This window comes from Mus musculus, chromosome 3, assembly GCF_000001635.26.
Source record: "Mus musculus strain C57BL/6J chromosome 3, GRCm38.p6 C57BL/6J".
Classification (NCBI taxonomy): domain Eukaryota; kingdom Metazoa; phylum Chordata; class Mammalia; order Rodentia; family Muridae; genus Mus; species Mus musculus.
The window spans coordinates 157,127,027-157,145,865 of NC_000069.6; the positions used below are offsets into that span (position 1 = coordinate 157,127,027).

The 18,839-nt window shown below is 40.3% G+C and overlaps 1 protein-coding gene across 5 annotated transcripts in view; it reads left to right on the top strand.

The window, feature by feature from the left end:
• Negr1 (neuronal growth regulator 1) overlaps positions 1-18,839 on the top strand; it is a 754,675-nt gene that overhangs the window by 565,237 nt on the left and 170,599 nt on the right. The window lies entirely within an intron of this gene.

The window sequence follows — 18,839 nt, forward strand, 5'->3', positions numbered from 1 at the left end:
CCCATGACTTCAATTAACACTAGTGATGCCAACATTTTTAATACCAGGACAGCCTTTTCCTGTGGGTTCTAGACATTCCTGCACATCTCTTCATTTAATGTTGACTTCTGGCATCTCATGGCCATGCCAGATTCCAAACTGAACCTGTGTCATAGAAAACAGTGCTCTTCAGCAGTCAGGCATGAACATCCAACTGCACATCTGAAAACTTAGGAGCAATTATTTTTTCCCATTTTTTATTAGGTATTTAGCTCATTTACATTTCCAATGCTATACCAAAAGTCCCCCATACCCACCCACCCCCACTCCCCTGCCCACCCACTCCCCCTTTTTGGCCCTGGTGTTCCCCTGTACTGGGGCATATAAAGTTTGCAAGTCCAATGGGCCTCTCTTTCCAGTGATGGCCGACTAGGCCATCTTTTGATATATATGCAGCTAGAGTCAAGAGCTCCGGGGTACTGGTTAGTTCATAATGTTGTTCCACCTATAGGGTTGCAGATCCCTTTAGCTCCTTGGGTACTTTCTCTAGCTCCTCCATTGGGAGCCCTGTGATCCATCCATTAGCTGACTGTGAACATCCACTTCTGTGTTTGCTAGGCCCTGGCATAGTCTCACAAGAGACAGCTACATCTGGGTCCTTTTGATAAAATCTTGCTAGTGTATGCAATGGTGTCAGCGTTTGGATGCTGATTATGGGGTGGACCCCTGGATATGGCAGTCTCTACATGGTCCATCCTTTCGTCTCAGCTCCAAACTTTGTCTCTGTAACTCCTTCCATGGGTGTTTTGTTCCCACTTCTAAGGAGGAGCGTAGTGTCCACACTTCAGTCTTCATTTTTCTTGAGTTTCATGTGTTTAGCAAATTGTATCTTATATCTTGGGTATCCTAGGTTTTGGGCTAATATCCACTTATCAGTGAGTACATATTGTGTGAGTTCCTTTGTGAATGTGTTACCTCACTCAGGATGATACCCTCCAGGTCCATCCATTTGGCTAGGAATTTCATAAATTCATTCTTTTTAATAGCTGAGTAGTACTCCATTGTGTAGATGTACCACATTTTCTGTATCCATTCCTCTGTTGAGGGGCATCTGGGTTCTTTCCAGCTTCTGGCTATTATAAATAAGGCTGCTATGAACATAGTGGAGCATGTGTCCTTCTTACCAGTTGGGGCATCTTCTGGATATATGCCCAGGAGAGGTATTGCTGGATCCTCCGGTAGAACTATGTCCAATTTTCTGAGGAACCGCCAGACTGATTTCCAGAGTGGTTGTACAAGCCTGCAATCCCACCAACAACGGAGGAGTGTTCCTCTTTCTCCACATCCATGCCAGCATCTGCTGTCACCTGAATTTTTGATCTTAGCTTAGGAGCAGTTATAACATCTCCAGCTTCCCTTCCCTCTGATCCCACCTCTCACCCACTCCATCCCTCCCCCTTGTCCATTAACTGCTTTAAGCTCCCCCCTCCTTGTCTCTATACTCCTGCTTCTGACACTCAGCTACTAGCTTCATTGTTCCTGGCTGTTCCCAGCTTCAGTGTTCCTGGGGCTGCTCGCAGCTCTCCACCCAGCCTCTGCTCTAGGATGAGTCCACATTAGGAAGCAAAGTCACTTTTTATCTTCTCTGTACTGTTGTTTTATTTTTTGCTGTATGTGGGAGGTTATTTGTTTTGTTCTGACTTGGTGCATTGCCCTTCTCTTATTTCTTGATTAAGAGCAATGGGAACTGGAAATTCTCTTCTCATCTTTACTGCCTTTTGGCTTTCAGTGTCTCTTCTTCCCCTTAATGTCTGACTGGACTAGCTGCTAAAATTTCAGTCACCTTTGTTAGGAGTCTTTTTCCTCTTTCTGAATTTCAGGGTTTCTCTGTTTTGATCATCTACTAATTCTCAAGTTATATGACAGATGGTGGAAGTTGTACATGAGAGGGGTCTGGAAGGAAGGAGTCAGACACCTATAAGGCAACACAAGCCCTTTTCCTGGTCCTAGCTTTCCTGGTAAAGTCTTAACTCTGAAATAATTGGATGCTTTTACAATGAAGCAACAATGTCCTAACCAAAAGTCAATTATAGGACTTATCACAAGACATGGAGCAATCTAAAAAAGAAAAGACAATTTCTAGTTTGAACTGGTTCTGAACAAAGATACAGTCAGAAAAAAAATGTTAAGCTCACTAGTAATGGGAAAATTGACAGAAGATAAACAAGGTAGGGGAGATGAAGCAGAAACCCCAGATGCAATGTGCTCCTCCCTCCAAGATGCAATGGGCTCCTCCCTCCAAGGTGCAATGGGCTCCTTCCTCCAAGATGCTATGGGCTCCTTCCTCCAAGATGCTATGTGCTCCTCTCTCCCATGTATCTCTCATAGCTTTACAGACATGCACTTGCTGTCATAAATCTTTCTGAATTCTTCTTTTGTATTTTTGAGTTTTCTCCCCACAGGGCTCAAGAATTGGAGAACCCTGTAGGAATGCCTTTAAGACCTGTGAACAAGCCTCATGATTCTTACTTAGCCCCTTTGTAGTCTCCTCTTTCAGTTGCATGGCAATTTAAAGAAAAAAAGAAATATAAATGGTTTCAAGTGAATGAAAGGATTTTGTCCACGGGGGACCCAGCGATCATTGTGATTGAAAGAACCTGGCCTTCCATTTGTAGACCCAGGAGATGAACACAAAGACAGCATGGATGATCTCAGTTCCTCTACTCACCAGGTGGCAGGGTCCAGAAAGATTCAAAGTCAAGTGTCAGTTGCCTGCACAACAGAACCAGTGTGAATGGTACCCACCATCCCTCCTCCATCAGGGTCCACAAACAGTTGGTCGAAACATATTTGCCAGGAGTGATTTGTCATACACTAGGTCCACCTGCTGTTTGCTTAAGGTCAGGCATGACCCAAGGCTTGTTCACTCCTATGCAACATGACTCCATGTGTCTACCCATTAAGTAGCCACAAGCTGTCAGAAGATACTGTGAGAATCTTCTGAGACTCACATACTGCTGTGCTCGGAGGCATTTGGACAGGCAAATATCTGTACTAATGCTTTACATGAAGCCTGCAAGCTCAAGTCAAAACAGAGTCTCTACCCAACTCTCTCTTTTTTCTTATTTTCCTGTTATAATTTGTCACTTTGTCAGTATGACTTGCAGCTCCTTGCCCCACACATCAGACTGTACCACCCTCTGTAGGCGGACTTGTCTTCAGGTGAATAGTAGCAGCACAGGACTTCTGTTTGTAAAATTTCTCTCATGGAAACAGTGTGTGCCCTTCCTCTTCCCAGAAGAAAGGGCAGTAAAGGGCCTGTTCACAGGCGTCAGTCATCCACTTTTTGAGGTGGAGTAAGCAAGAGAACTGTGAGAAATCAAATTAACATAACTAATTTAGATATGGTGGGATGGGGGCTACGATTAGACCCAGCTCAGGAAACACTTTTCTCGATATTTTTCATGTTTTACTGAGACTGTCAGGGTTCCAGAAGTAGTTACTGTGTTATTTCAGAAGATTTAACTTTGGAACCCAGGGAGAATTATCAACAAAAGTTTCATGAGACTTTGAAAGCACTTAGTGAAATTTGGGACTGTAGTAATTATCTCTGACCCCTGAAGAATTACCATATAGTCACTGGAGAGATGGCAGGAGACCCCAGCAGCATTTACTGAGGGTGAGAAAAGAGAGAATACAGACCAGTTTCGGAAGCAGAGAGTTCATCCTTGAGACTGGAGGTGTTGGATGAAGTTTGTGGATGCTAAAGAAATGGTTAAAAAACAGCACTCATCAGAGATGCTTTCAAAGACCGAAAAACACACAGCTATTGTTTTGTTTAACAATTTCCTAAAGTTATATAATTTTGTCATTCTAACTCCCTATTCCTCTCTTTCTCTCTCCTTTTCCTATGTTCCTGTATTTTTAAAATGTATGATCCACTCACTTTAGCTGTAGTTTCTTGCCCAACCATGGGTGAAAGCTTATTTACTGAGATAAAGGCAAATTACAGAGGTTACACCACTGAAGAAAATGGCAGCCCTTCCCCAACAGCTTTTGATTGCCAATGGTCTCTAGAGGAGTACAGGTCCTGCTAGGTCCCTCCCTCATCCATGAGGACACACTGAGAAGGCTGTCTTATTCATGTGTATAAAGGTAGCCACAGGGGCTCTGAGCCAGTGCATGTGAACATCATGTTCAAAAGACAGCTTTACAGCTTCCCAACCTCTGCTCCTTCCGTTCCTTCTGTCCCCTCTTCTGTGATGGCCTTGAGTCTTGGTGGGGTTGTTATAGCTTTCTACCACCACTCATTCTGAGCATGTGGCTAGTTACAGTTTCTGTATCAACAGCCAGCCTCTGCAGTAAGATGCATCTCTGATGAAGGCTGGATGCAGCATTAATATATGAGCAGAGTAAGACTATACATTTAGCCATCTGGTGAAACTAAATGAATAATCAAAGAATGTTTTCATGACAACAATGAGTAGATTGAAGAGAATTTTCACCAAATACCTTCCTTATTCTATCTCACCACAGACATAGCTTCTCAAAGACAGAATCTTCCTGGAAAATTTTTCTCTGAGTCAGTAGACTGAATCACAGAAACCCTCAGAGACTTTCATCAGTGCACTTTATATAAAGAGAATGCATGGATTCCAGCTGCAAGAGCTGCTCTGTAGTAACTGATATTCACCAATATTCAATAAATATTTGTCATGTATGTCAGAAACTGATGAACCAGACTTAAACCCAATCTCAGATGATATATATTTAAGGGAATAATTTCTCCTATTTTTAATAATGGTGCTGTAGTGATATGCTATAGGAATTTTAACAATTCTGGAATGTAGTCTATATAATATGAAATAGTTATTTATAATGCTTTATTATTAGAAATACTATGAGAATATAATTATATTAACTTACATCATAGGTGAGTAAGTATCATATGGTTCTATAGATGATTTTTGTCATAGAGCTATGAGAAGGGTAGACTGTCAACTCAAGCCCATGGTACATAACACTACTTCTAGACTAGGCAGTGGAAACAGCTAGTAGAGTTTGATAACCATGTGTTCACATGCACACTCAAGTATGCATATAAATATTTATGTGTAGTCCATGTGCATACTTACATATTTATATGAACATCTATATGTGACCTGCGCTGTTTGGAGTCTTTAGAAAGTGACTTCTGACCTCTGTCAAACCAGAGTGCTTCTTGAATTCAGATGGTGGAAGCACATGGATGAGGGGATGAAGGAACACTTGAGGTATTCAATATCCATTGCATGCTATGCTATGCTCTCTCTCCCTCTCTCTCTCTCTCTCGTCTCTCTTTCTCTTGTCTCTCTGTCTCTCTCTGTCTCTCTCTGTCTCTCTCTCTCTCTGTCTCTCTCTCTCTGTCTCTCTCTCTCTGTCTCTCTCTCTTTCTCTCTCTCGTATATGTGTGTGTACTGTCTCATTTACTTCCACAAGTATTTAGGGTATATTTCATCATCCTTATGTTATGGAACCAAGAATTAATGTTTTGAAATGTTGAACTACTTGGGAGCCAGCAAGATGCCTCAGGAGGTAAAGGCACTCACACACACTCAAGCCTGAAGACCCGAGTATAATCACTACAATGCATACACTGGACAAAGAAAACAAACCCCTGCAAGTTGTCTTCAGACCTCCATATGCATGTGCTTTTGTGTGCAGACATGCATGCAGCCAGGTCCACACACACAACACACTGAATTAATGAATGAATGATTGATTGAATGAATGAACATTCTGATGAGCACCTGGTGTCTTTCTCCTTACTACTGTCTTAAGCTGGCCTCCTAGTGGACTGATTTTTAAATACGAAGCTCCTGACTGATACACTGTATAGATGTTAATATCTGTAATTTTTTTCAGGTAAAATCTGCTTGTTAATTCTGATATTATTCCTATCTTTGGCATGTGCTTCTGCTTAGAGAAACAAATCACAGCCTGAGTCAAACACAACCATCTGGAACAAAAACAACAGCACTCACCTGAGGAAAGCTGTGCTTGCACTCACTTGTGAGCTGTTCTGTGTAAAGTTGAATTCTAATAAGAAAATCTTATGGCAATCAAAATTATAAGTAGCATGCCCTGAACACCCACTAAGTCTCATGCTCTGCACTAAAATGCAAGGGCGGAAAATGAATCTGGGTTGACTTTTTTGTTTTTCTTGTATGAGCAATTTTGCAAGGGGAAAAAACATCCCGTCTGACTTCTAGAAATGCATCATACCAGATGGAAAGAGAATTCTTATTGATAGACATGAACTATTCTTACTGTTTGCCAAATGGGAGGATTATTTCATTGCTTGTCTTTGTACTCAGACTATAAATAGCTGATCTCACTAAATGTTTATTCATCTGATCTCAGGCTTTCTATTGAAGTCTCTTAAGATTATGATATTGTCTTAGTTAGGGTTTCTATTGTTGTGAAGAGACACTATGACCAAGACAACTCTTACAAAGAGCATTTAATTGGGGCTGGCTTACAGTTTCAGAGGTTTAGTCCATTATCACCATAGCAGGATGCATGGTAGCATGCAGGAAGACATGGTGCTGGAGAAGGAGATGAGAGTTCTGCATCTTGATTTGAAGGCAACCAGGAGAGAATGTCTTCCAGGAAGCAAGGAAGAGGGTCTCAAAACCCATGCCCATAGTGATGCACTTCCTCCAGCAAGGCTACCCCTTCTAATAGTGCCACTCCCTTTGCCAAGAATATTCAAACCACCACACTTATTTTAAATAATTGAGAAAAATTATATTTAATATTGTGAAATGAGTTTCCTGGTAATGGAATAATCTAGAAACTGAAATGTAACTAGATGAAATTTGGCAAAAGCAAAAATATGTGGATACCGCTTTTGCCGTTTGTGATTAATTTTTCGCAAATATTTGTTTAATGAGACAATGTGGTTAATCACTCAGGTGAAATTTGAAGTTGCCACCACTGAGTGAGTGATGGTGTAAAAGCTAATTCAGTTCGTTATCATTATGCACATGCTAGTGGTAATAACTTATTGTCCATACCAAATCTTTATAAGCATTGTAATTAAATATAAAATGCACATTAGAATTATTATGAGTAATTAGGGCAACATAACAAGTATGCATGGAAGTCCCAAAGCTCATTAAAACGTTAAAAGACAAAACCTGTTCTACCCAATGTTCATGCATATTCTGCATAAATAAGTCAATGCTCATAATCTGAATTTTTTGGATTTTTATGAATTATGAATGTGAACATTTAGTTCAGTTACCAAATACAGGTTTATTTCCACTTTGGGAAAAAGTAAGAGACCTGTGTGTGCATTTGTGCATGCACGTGCACACACACACACACACACACACACACACACACACACACGCACGCGCGCGCGCGCACACACACGCACACACGCACACACGCACATACACACATGCACACTACATCAGATCACAGTAAGATGTATTATTTGAAACCATGGCCAATATACCTCACAGAACTCTCTCAGTATGAACAATGTTAGACTAGGGCCTGGAGATATAGGTCAGCAGTTAAGGATACTTACTACAAATGACTGGAGATAAGTTCTGAGATACATGGTTCTTAATCACCAGAAATTCAAGTTAGGGTGATCAGTGCCTTCTTTTGGCATCCATGGGCACCCACTCATGAATGTACACAAATGCAGGAAGACATATATGCATAATCTTTAAAATAAAATAATGAAATAAAATAATTCTTAAAGAAAATAATGCAAAACCACCTTGGGCCACTAGGCTGTGGGTCATCCATGAGACCAAGGACTTGTAGATGAAGTCAAGTGTGATCATCATCTGGCCCCGCTTCATTGTCTTGCAACATCATCATGCACGTCTTCCATTATGAACTTCATATTACAATATGGTGAACTCAAATCCAGACTGAGCACCTACATTGGAGACAGAAACAGTGTGGCAAGAGTGGAGTACCACCGCTCACGCAGCTTCATAAGCAAACAACTTGCTTCTAATATCATCATTGAACAAAGGCTGGGTTTAAATTTTCACCTTTCAGTCTACATATAAAGGAATAGATTACCCAAATTACAATATATTTCAGATTCAACTAAAGGAAGGGCTTTTGGGTCAGAATAAACTTTATATCCTTAACAAGTATATCCATTTATTTAATTACAATATTGCTCCCTATTTCTGGAATATGTAGTGTCGGGAAAAGCTTCAGCTTTAGAATCTCAAGTTTAGATGAAATTATAGGTTAATAATAACTATAATAATAAAAAATAATAAAAAATTAAATCTAGTTATTAAGCATCTTTGGGAAATGTACATTATTATAAAATGGCAGTTATACATATTAAAGCATACAATAAAATGAAGTGGATTATTATCTTACTCTTTGAACACAGTCCACAGTCATCAGAGCTATATTGAGTTGAAAAGTCCTGGAAGGAGGTTGGTGCAATGGATCAAACTATGAAACCATCAAGCCTGACAAACTGAGTTCAATATTCAGAATTCAGGTGGAAGGAAAAGAATTGGTTCCCTTAAGTTGTCCTCTGGCCTCCACACACCTTGTGATGGAAATGTTGATGCATGTACATACTTCCATGCATGCAGGCATGTATACACATGTACATGCACACACACACACACACACACACACACACACACACACACACACACACACGTAATTTTGAGTGTAAAATACTTATTTTAAAGGAAAGTCCTAGATGGAAGAATTATCAAAAGCACCCAGCCTTGTAGAGTGGCACATTCCTTCACTGTTCACTTATTCAGCAAAGACCACAGTGTTCCTGACATGTCCTGGCCTCCAAGACCCCACAGCCAGCATTCTGTTAGAAACCAGAGCTTTTCTACAGTCACCATGGCTTTAGTCCTTCACTGAGCACATAAATGGACATAAGAAAGTAATAAAAATTTCTGGAGAATAACATGGAGTGTCTGGGTGACATGAGAAATGCAATCCACATGGTCCTGTAGAGCTGAGAACTCCCCAACAATGGATCCCATCAGCATCTGCTCAAGACAACTCCTTCCTGACCATCTCAAACTAAGTGTTCCCTGTCATTCCCAATGCGATGGCCAGTCTCTGTGTATATACTCTGTGTATATACTCTGTGTATATACTCTGTGTATATCTTCAGTGACATACTTTCCACTCTGAACTACTATGGAATCAACTATTTCTTTTAGACACTTCACTTTAACAGAGAATAAAGCATACATTTTTTTTCTTCTGAAGGCAGACTCACATATATCTCTTTGACTTGGGTGTGGAAGAAACATTAAACATGAATGACTTTGAAAACCTCTATACAGAAAAAAGTCTGCAAAATTCCTTGGCAACTATTGCCCTCCCTTACACACATATCTAAGAGTTGTGCTCTCTCCAGCTCCACAGATAATGGCATTGCCATGCTACTGTGTTAGCTACAGCATTACAGTGACACCTAAGTGGGAGGAGAATTCTGGTTATTATTCACTAATGAAGTCACAGAACCGTGTCCATTACTGACTAAAGAGAATCTCTAGCCACATGGTTGCCTCTGATTATTTAATTCTTGAAATACGTTGGAGGGAGCCATACATAAAAAACAAAATGTGAGGATCTTCTAGAATTCTGCCACCTGAGTGTGAGGTTCTGCTGTCTGTGTTGATGGTATAGTGTTCCACATAATAGCATATAATACACAATAATGAGTCTAATGCCAGCTATTTGGTTTCAGATCCTTTGCCTCACATCATATGTAAGTGCATGATTCAAAATGTTAAATTATATATGTAAGTATGGGTGTGTGTGTGTGTGTGTGTGTGTGTGTAGACAAATAAATGTAAGATGGATTATGCAAGTTGTTGGTTGTGAGTCTTGAACCAGCCATGAGTGTCAAGTTGTGAGTTGATGCGCTCTTGTAGTAACTGATGGGGGTAAATGTAAAACCATAAGGAATTATTATACAGTAAAACTTAACAAAAATGTGAACATTGCATTGGTCTTTCCTAAAGCGCCAATGCTAGAGAATCTGATACATGATGCCTCTTTGTTTATTTGCTTTGCTTTGTTTAACACTAGATGCTTTAAGCACAAAATGAAAAGCCACAGGAAAATTCCCCTCAAGCCATACGATTGACATTTTTGTGGCTTCTTATCTACCACAAAGCTGTCATGAAAACCAACACTATTGTTTTATTTAAAACTTATTTTATTTGACACAAAAATTGTGTCCATGAACTGGGTATCGTATGCTAATATCTGCTACACACAGTGTGCTGACCCAGACATTACTGTCTCCTTTGATATATAATTTTCAGCTTGAGATGCTAGCTTCTCACTGGTCAACATACTTTTAACTTCGATGTGTCTACCTGTTGTTCTCAACACAGCATTCTGAGTTTTTCTGTTAACACACATTTGTGGGACTGTGAAAGGTAGCCTGGTCCTGGTTGAGCTAAGGCTAGAAGACCCAGAGGCCCTGAAGGAACGCTGAGAGCTTTGCCTGCTCCCAGGCACCTGGTCCCTGTCACTAGCAGCAGCCCCCATGATCACCACCAAGCCCACCAGAGCTCCCATTTTCTCCCCTGCCTCTAGCCCTGGGCTAGATCTGACCGGCAGGCCCAGATTCTGTTCTCTGCTCTTCTGAGACTTCCAGCAGCACCTGGGTGTCGAAGAGCCTGGGAACACTAAAGCCTCAGCCTCTTTGCAGGCCCTGGACTTGAGCCAGCTCAGCTTTCCTGTGCCTGAGACTGTGCTTTCCCACTCCAAGAGCAGTATCCCAGGGCTTCTCTATCGCCCAAGGCTGGCCCAGCGACTGCTTGTGGTAATTGCAATCAAGCTTCTGGCATCCCACCTGGCCAAGCTGCAATGCCCTGTGGTGAAGCAGACATGGGACCCACAACCCTCCACACATGTAGCCCTAGTAATGAGCATCCTCATGATTACACTCTGCCATTTTCCTTGCATCTTCTCCAAGACCATTTGTACTGTGATATTTCAGAATCTTGCTTCAGAGCCTTTATTCTTGGCATCTGGAATGTCCATCTTCTGAGTCTGCTTGGTGGTCTACTTCCACCTTTTCTTGCAGTCTCTACCCTTTAAAGAAGAACCATAGTTTTATTTAATCACTGTAGGAAGGTGGTTGTTGTTGTTGTCATTGTTGTTGTTTGGTTGGTTGGTTTTTTGGGGGGGTGGGGAGGCATCAAATAAATGCACATCATTTCTCTTGAAAATTACAGTTTTCTTAGCCACTGTCCTCCCACATCTTCTGAGGTTTTGTGATTTGCTGTTCATTGGAAGCATATCTCCACTTGCCTTCTCATGTCTTGCTCCCTCTTAAGTTCAGTGTCATTTACTTCTTCTTTCTACACACACAGAACAGAAATCATGGTATTCTTGAAATGAGGACAAAAAATACCCCTCTATTCTATAAATGATCTGACTTCCTAATAGATGCTTGTCTGTGAGTTCATGTCAGACCTGTGCACACTTCTGTATCTTTGCTCTGGACTTGTAGAAACAACCCCAGCACAACTCCCTCAGATTACGGAGATGGACAGATAGTTTCTTTATACCACAAAATACATGGAGTCAACATGGGTCTGGTTACCAAGCTCATTTTTACCACTCATGTGTCACAGTGTAACTGGACTTGAGCTCATGCATGCAGTGTTCATGGTCTACTCCCTGATTCTGGGTTCCTGCACATGTGAATGGCAGCTACCACCAAGTGCCATGCCATCACCTCTATAATGAACTGTGCCCCTTCAAAGCATGAGCCAGAGACCTCCCCTCCCTGCCACAGCTTCTTGTAGGTGTCTGGTCATCACATTGAGGGAAGTGTCCAATATCTTAAGGAATTGGTGGTTTTTATATGAAGAGATATCCTTCATGGGACACACATTCTGTAATCTTGCAAGATTTCCACTCTCCTTCCTCAGGCATTTGATATAGAGTAGGGAAGGGAGAACTGAACAGTTTGCAACCCCTTTCTACAATATGAATTATGGTTTTCTTTTTTTCTCTTTTTCTTCCTAGTTACTTAGAGGGTTCTGTTTCTTTTCCTGTAAGACCATGTATGGAAGAGGATTCTTTAGAATGCATTAGCAATATGAATTATTCATTTTTCAGAATTAAACAATTTAATAACTGAATTTTAATCAACTTCTTAATGTTCTATTTTAAGATTATTGAAGGCCACAGTAACCAGAGGAAAAATAAAGCATTCAGTCAACTAAGAAACTGATTCTATCATTATTCTGTGAGGATTGAAACCACTCCAGCCTACAGTTTACTCCCTGATGCTTCATGTTTACAGTCAGGTCTTTGGAGAATGCTAGCCCTGAGGTCAGATGAGAAGCCCAAGGAAGGAATCCATCTATCACCAATGTTACTGGTGTCATTGTTTAGACTAGAGCAAGAATCTTAGGCATGTGAAATTTAATACAACTACATTTTGAGATTCACACCAGCCTAAAATGCAGTATTATTTAGAACAATAAACAGAGATTCTTTTTAATAATATTTTTTACTAATTCTTAGAGAATACCATGCCCATCTCTTACGCATCCCACAACTCCTCCCAGGTCCCACCTTTACTCATTGTCCTTTTGACTGTTTCTCTCCAGGTGCCCTGATTCTCTGGCTCTTAAAATCTTTCCATTCTACCTCCTCTTTCACAGTGTTCCTCAAAGTTAGGTGTTTTTGTCCTAAATGTACTAATTATGGCCAGAATTTTCTCCCGTGAAAAAGAAAATGACTTCATCAAATGCTTAACTGAATCAATCAGTGCATTGATTTTGAAATGTCCAAGCAAAGGATCCCCCACCAGAATGCAAGTCTTTCTAAAAGACAGACTTCAGTGCTACATGTGTTTTTTATGTTCTTTTTCATTTTGAAACCCAAATACTTTATTCCTTGGCTGAAAAAAATGTAAGGCAAAATTTACCCTCTCTGCCTTCTAAAAAGACCAACTCTCTCCTAAAAAGCAGAATGGGTGTGGAATTCTGGGAAAGTAAAAAAAAAAAAAATCCTAGACCCAACTTCCAGTTGAGTTAATTACTGGTTTCTTGTCTAAGGAAAGCATGCTTTTAAAAATCAGCTCTGCTTTCTATCGGCTCCTTGACTCAGTCTGTGCTCAGTGAGGGCACATGGCTGGGGCTCTTGTTCCCCTGTGATAACTCCTGCTTTAGATAATGTTTTTATTGACTTCTAACTCAGAGCAAACCACTAAGCTAAGCTCTTCTGGGATCTTCTTATATTGCCTGGACAGCAGTTTGGGGAAGTAGGAAGCATTTATTTTATAGATGAAGAAATTGTGATTTAGAAAAATTTAACTTAGTGAGTGCTAGAGCCACACATGAGTGCAAATGGAGGCTTCTTGTCACATATTTCACCACTGTCTAGAAGTTTAATCTCAGAGAAAGTTGGAGGAGAATGTTGGCCAGAGGTTGAACAGTGCTGACATCCTCAAATCATGTGAACAAAGATTCAACTGTATCTTGATGATTTGAATTTTTGTTAGCATTATGACGATACAAATTCTTTACTTTTTTTTATCAGCAATAACATGCTAAATTCTTGGCTCTCTTTGAAGTTAGAATGGTTTATAAACCAAGGAAATATTTTCTTTTGAAGTTTGCTGATCTTCTGTTCTCTCTGCATGAATCAATAGAGCCTGAAATATTGTTGGTATTTGTGCACTGAGATTCTACTGTCTTCAGAGAAAATATTTTCAATTATCATCCTCCTCACTGTGATGGCAAAGGTTTGTGGTACAGCCACACGTTATGACATGTTTCTAACTGCCTGAGGCCCTTGATTAGAATTATACCACTGCCTGTATACATGTGTCTGCCCACACACATACTCCTGTCTATGCACAGACACACATAGATACACACACACTCATAAACATGTACAAGGATTGAAGCTGTCTTCTATGTTGTGATTTCTGGAATCTTTGATTTATTTTCAAACATTATCTGAGCACTTTATTTTACTCCATGAATTCTGGAATTCAAACCAAGGGCATCATTGTTTCACTTCTGTCAAGACGATTCTTCCTGATAAGCTCTTCTTTGGGAGACCTACACTTCCCATTCCTTTTTGGGCATGCTTCCTTATTGCAGTTATTCAATGTTCTGCCCTCCTGACACTGTTCATCGTTGAGGTAAGTGAATAGTTGTCAGCTTTTAGCCATTGGATCTCCAAAGCTGCATTTTTCCTACCTTGGCTTAGGAAATCTACTAAGTAATTCTCTTGCTTGCACGTGTTTGTGATGGCAAGGCTGTGGGTAGCCAGATTGCCCACTGAGGATGGCAAAAGACAAGAAGGTCTTTGGGCTATTGTCATGTCACTAGGAAAATGAGTTTGATTAGGCTTTTAAGTGCCAAGTAGAGCACTTCTGTTGTCTGCACCTGCACAGCCTGGAGTTTCTGATGGAGAACCTTTCATTATCATCTTCCTGGAATGACTGGCTACACAATGCAAGGAACTAACCCCACAGAGACAATAAAAAGGAAAGACTCCTCTTTGCAGAACATCTAATCATATAAGTGTTGGATGGCCCCTGGTTGACCTCTGTGCTGGATCTCCCAAACATCTGTTCTTACCTAACATCTGTCTGATGGCACTGTTCTAAAATTGATTGTTTTCCACTGTGCATCTGTTTCAGCTCACAGGCATATACAACTTGGCAAAGGGCATTATGTTCAAATGTCCACAGTGCATACCTGTAAGTCTACATCAAGGGATACCATTATACTCATAAAATTTGAGGACTCAAGTACTGACTTTCTTTGCCACTTTATTGATTTTGAAATATTATATTTGAGTAGAACCAAGCAGTGTCTGTGAAAAAAAAAACAGTTGTCAAATACAAGAATGTGATGATGTGTGTGTCCATCCTGAACTCCTTAGAAGCACTCTTCGAGGTTGACCCAGAGCTCAAACTCACAGAGTAGCCACTCAGTTTAATCATGTTCTAGAACAGGGACTAGCCCATTTTCTTAAACATGGAACATTTTATCACAGAATTGCTATTTAGAGCAAATTGGTCTAGCATATTTATGGTTTCAGCTGTTACAGGTTTAGCTGGAAATTTAACAGTGTGTAATGGTTGTCAAACAAGTGGATTATCACACCCCCTTGATGCAAGTATTTTTAACTTCTTTCTTACTCCAAGTCACTAAAGGCCATGTAGCTTATGAGCACTTGGAAACCTAATAATGTTACAAGAACTGGGTCAGATAACCAAAGACAGTGTAGGCCCAACAGAGCAAAATATGTCCTAAGAAATATGAAACCCATAAATATGCCGTATAAAACCTTTTAGAATTCTGTGGTCAAAAGATTTTTTTAAACCTGCATCCAGGATTCATAATACTCATGTTGACAGAATGGCCTCTGAAAAGCACTATGAGAATAAAGCCTGTCTGGCATCCTCAGATATTTCTGGGGTCTAAACTGTCTAGTGGGATTTGAAGCCCTGTGAACTTGGAATTATCCTAAAATCATCCAGCTGCTACTGACCAGCTAGATAGGTCTAACTTAATTATTTTCTTCACAAACCCTACCTTCTCTATGGAGTAGCCTGTGACTTTCCCATGATCCTGAGCAATTCCAGGCCAGCTCCCAACAAGCCCACCTGCTCTGCCCCTTTGTTTGTTTGTTTGTTTGTTCTTGACATGGTGTTCCAGGCAACAGTCAATGGCTTTTCATGGGTTTAAGTAACTGTCATTCTTCTGCTAAAACATCTGTAAAGCCTCATCTCCATATGACAAATCTAAAGCTCCTACAATGGTCTTTCAGATGTTATAAAGCCTGTTTCACAGAGGCATGCACCAAGATGTCCTCTTGAGTATTATATCAAAGCCAATGGCTATTCTGCTGGAGTTTGGGGAGCTAATCTGGGTTCTAGGAGGATCTGTAGACCCTATTCATAGCTCCTTTTCCCACAATTTGATTCTAACTCAACACTTACCACTTGTGTAATGAGCTCAATAACTGCTCCATATAAAGACCATCATATAAAAGAGATCCCTTCTTTTCACTGCTTCATATACTTTGTAGTTTGTTTCCAGCTGTATAGGGGATTTTTGTTATTGTTTCATTAATGTGATACTGATGGAACAATGAATAATTAAATGAATTGTATTCCCCCCACAATGTCCTTGCAAAAGTTGTAATGTGAATTTTCATGCCCTTAAGAAAAATCAATAGAAACTTTAGCTCATTTTTTTTAACTGTAGACAAGACATGATGTCCATGTGACCCTCTCCACATTTATGGGCCCACAGCCCTCAGTTCTATGTCTCCCCACCACACAATATGTATACACTTGGGACATTTTCTATGCATATTTTGATCAAATACTGATTCATTCTTTGTCTACAATTCAATATGACATGGTATGGGTCTTTGCAGTCATCCCCATCAGAGCTGCTCACAAGCTCCCAGATAGGTACTATCTCTTTAACTTTGGCTGTAAAGCACCCAGTGCCCAGCCACCTGCACTCTAGACTGTATAAAAAGCCCATTAATGACAAATTGGGGTTTTATTTCAGTTCATTACACCTGAGTTTTCAGGCTATGTTTGGAATTTCATGCATTTGTTTGTAATGAGTCATGGGCCCCTTGACAAACAGGAGACTAATTTCACTAACCAGGTTATCAGTAGAAGGTTCAGACAGACGGCCGGTTACATGTGGTTATTTGTCTTCAATAATAGCTGGAAACCATAGAAGATTATAGCTTGTCACTATGACAAGGAGAGGCTCAGAAAACCTCAGAAAACATTAGGGAAAATGCCTCTTAACCTGCTTCTCTCTCAAGCAAATAAGCATATAGCAACTGATTGGTGCAGGAGTTGGGGTGGGCTGTGTTGTAGATGTCTTATGTATCTTTGGCTGCATTCTCCAAGGTGGCTTGAATCTCTGGATGAATAAAAAGGATTATTCAATTGCTTGTTATATTGTATCTCTGTCTATAATGTACATTCACATATCTATTGCATGCATACATAAATTATTTCATATTATTTTCTCATTCAAACATTTCTGATAAGTATTTTTTCATTATTTTCATGAAGTTACTAAAACAATAAAAATTACTACCTTGCATTTTTCCTTAGATTATAACATAAACTTTACCACTGAGAATAAAATTACTGCAGCTAATAGAGGTGTTATTATTTCAAAGTGAAGTACTGGGAATAGAAAATGATGAATCTAGTTAGGTATTAAAGGAGAAACAATATTCTCATCGAAGAATGCTTACTGTTTTCATATTCACAAGATACTGGAAGCAAATATTAAAGTTTCCATTTTGATGGGTTTCTAAAAAAACTTCAAATGTACTTAAAACATACTTACTCAGGTCATATTTTTTAATTGCTTGTATTTAAATCTTCAAGTTCCTAGTTGTAGCAACTCCTCTGTTTGGTGCCATTTAGCATCTGTTATATTCAGATCTTGTTAAAATGCAGACACTTAGAAAAAGATGTTTTCATCCAACTCTTAGATTCCCATCCCACCAGGTACGTATCCTTGCAAACCTTCCAGTGGTCTAAGCCAATTGCCCTTGCATCTTGGTGGAATCTTACTATCTCCTGTCAAGAACTCCTTTTGTCCCCAATGTCTCAATGGATCCCAAAGCCCAGCCACTTTTTGCACCAAACTCACTGCCCCATCCCTGTGTGTGAGCTCAGTGTGCCTCACTCATTGTAATCCCAAGGCCTCCCTCCTCTACCCTTCTGGAATCATACAGGCCTTTACTGAACACAGCAACCCATGACCCTTGTAAAGCACAAGCCAGGTGACATCCTGTGTTACATTATACCATTTCTGTAACTACCCCAGGATCCTTAAGGTCTTCATCCTGAACCATCTTGACCCTATCCCTCTTTGCTTCACCAACATGAGAATTTCTGTGGTATCATGGTCTCACAGCTTAGCTATTCTCTCTACCTGGGAGGCTTTCTTCATATATCTACAACACTAGCACACACATATGTATCTTTCTCTTTCAAGGTCCTTCCTTCTCAGGGAGGACTTATGGTTTCTGCATCCATGCACAGCAGAAAGAACTCCTGAGATGTCTGTGTGAAGCTACATCATTCCATTCCCTTGTTCTCTCTGGTGGTGTTGCTTTAGGGATCAAACTCAGGGCCCAGGAAGTGCTGGCCTGCGCTCTACCACACAACACATCAATCCATTTGTCACTTTCTAATGCTTTCCAAATTATTTATACCACTTAGCCAGGAAATTTACTGATTGTAGTCTCCCCCCTCCTCACCCACCCCATGTAGGACTCACGCTAGGTTGTGTTAAGAATCTAACTTTATTGTGCTTTGAGAACTGCCTGGCACATGTTAGAAGCTCAATAACCATTTGTTGAATAAAGTCAATGGTTTTATCAAGTCTAGCAAACCACTTAGGGAGGAAGTATATTTAGCTGGAAGCATAGTGAAGAGATGGGAGGACATAGCATCCAGAACAGGCCTTGGATCACTGGAAAAGAACATCTGGGATAGAAGACCAGGTCACAAAGTCAAAAAACAAAACACAAGGAAGGGATCCCAGGCTTCACTCACCATAGCCAATTTCAAATCTTGCACCCAAGTAGCTATTTAATCCTCATACATTATTTAATGTCTCTGAACTTAGGTTTTTGAATTGGTAAAAGGGAATAATGCTATCCAGGCTCAGAGCATCATGTGAAGAAAACAAGAACCTGAAGCAGACGGCCAGTGCCAGCTGCCTGTGATCGCTCAATAAAGGATGGTTAGATGGAGTGTGGTTTGACCGGGATACAGATGAGGTGTTCGCCTCACT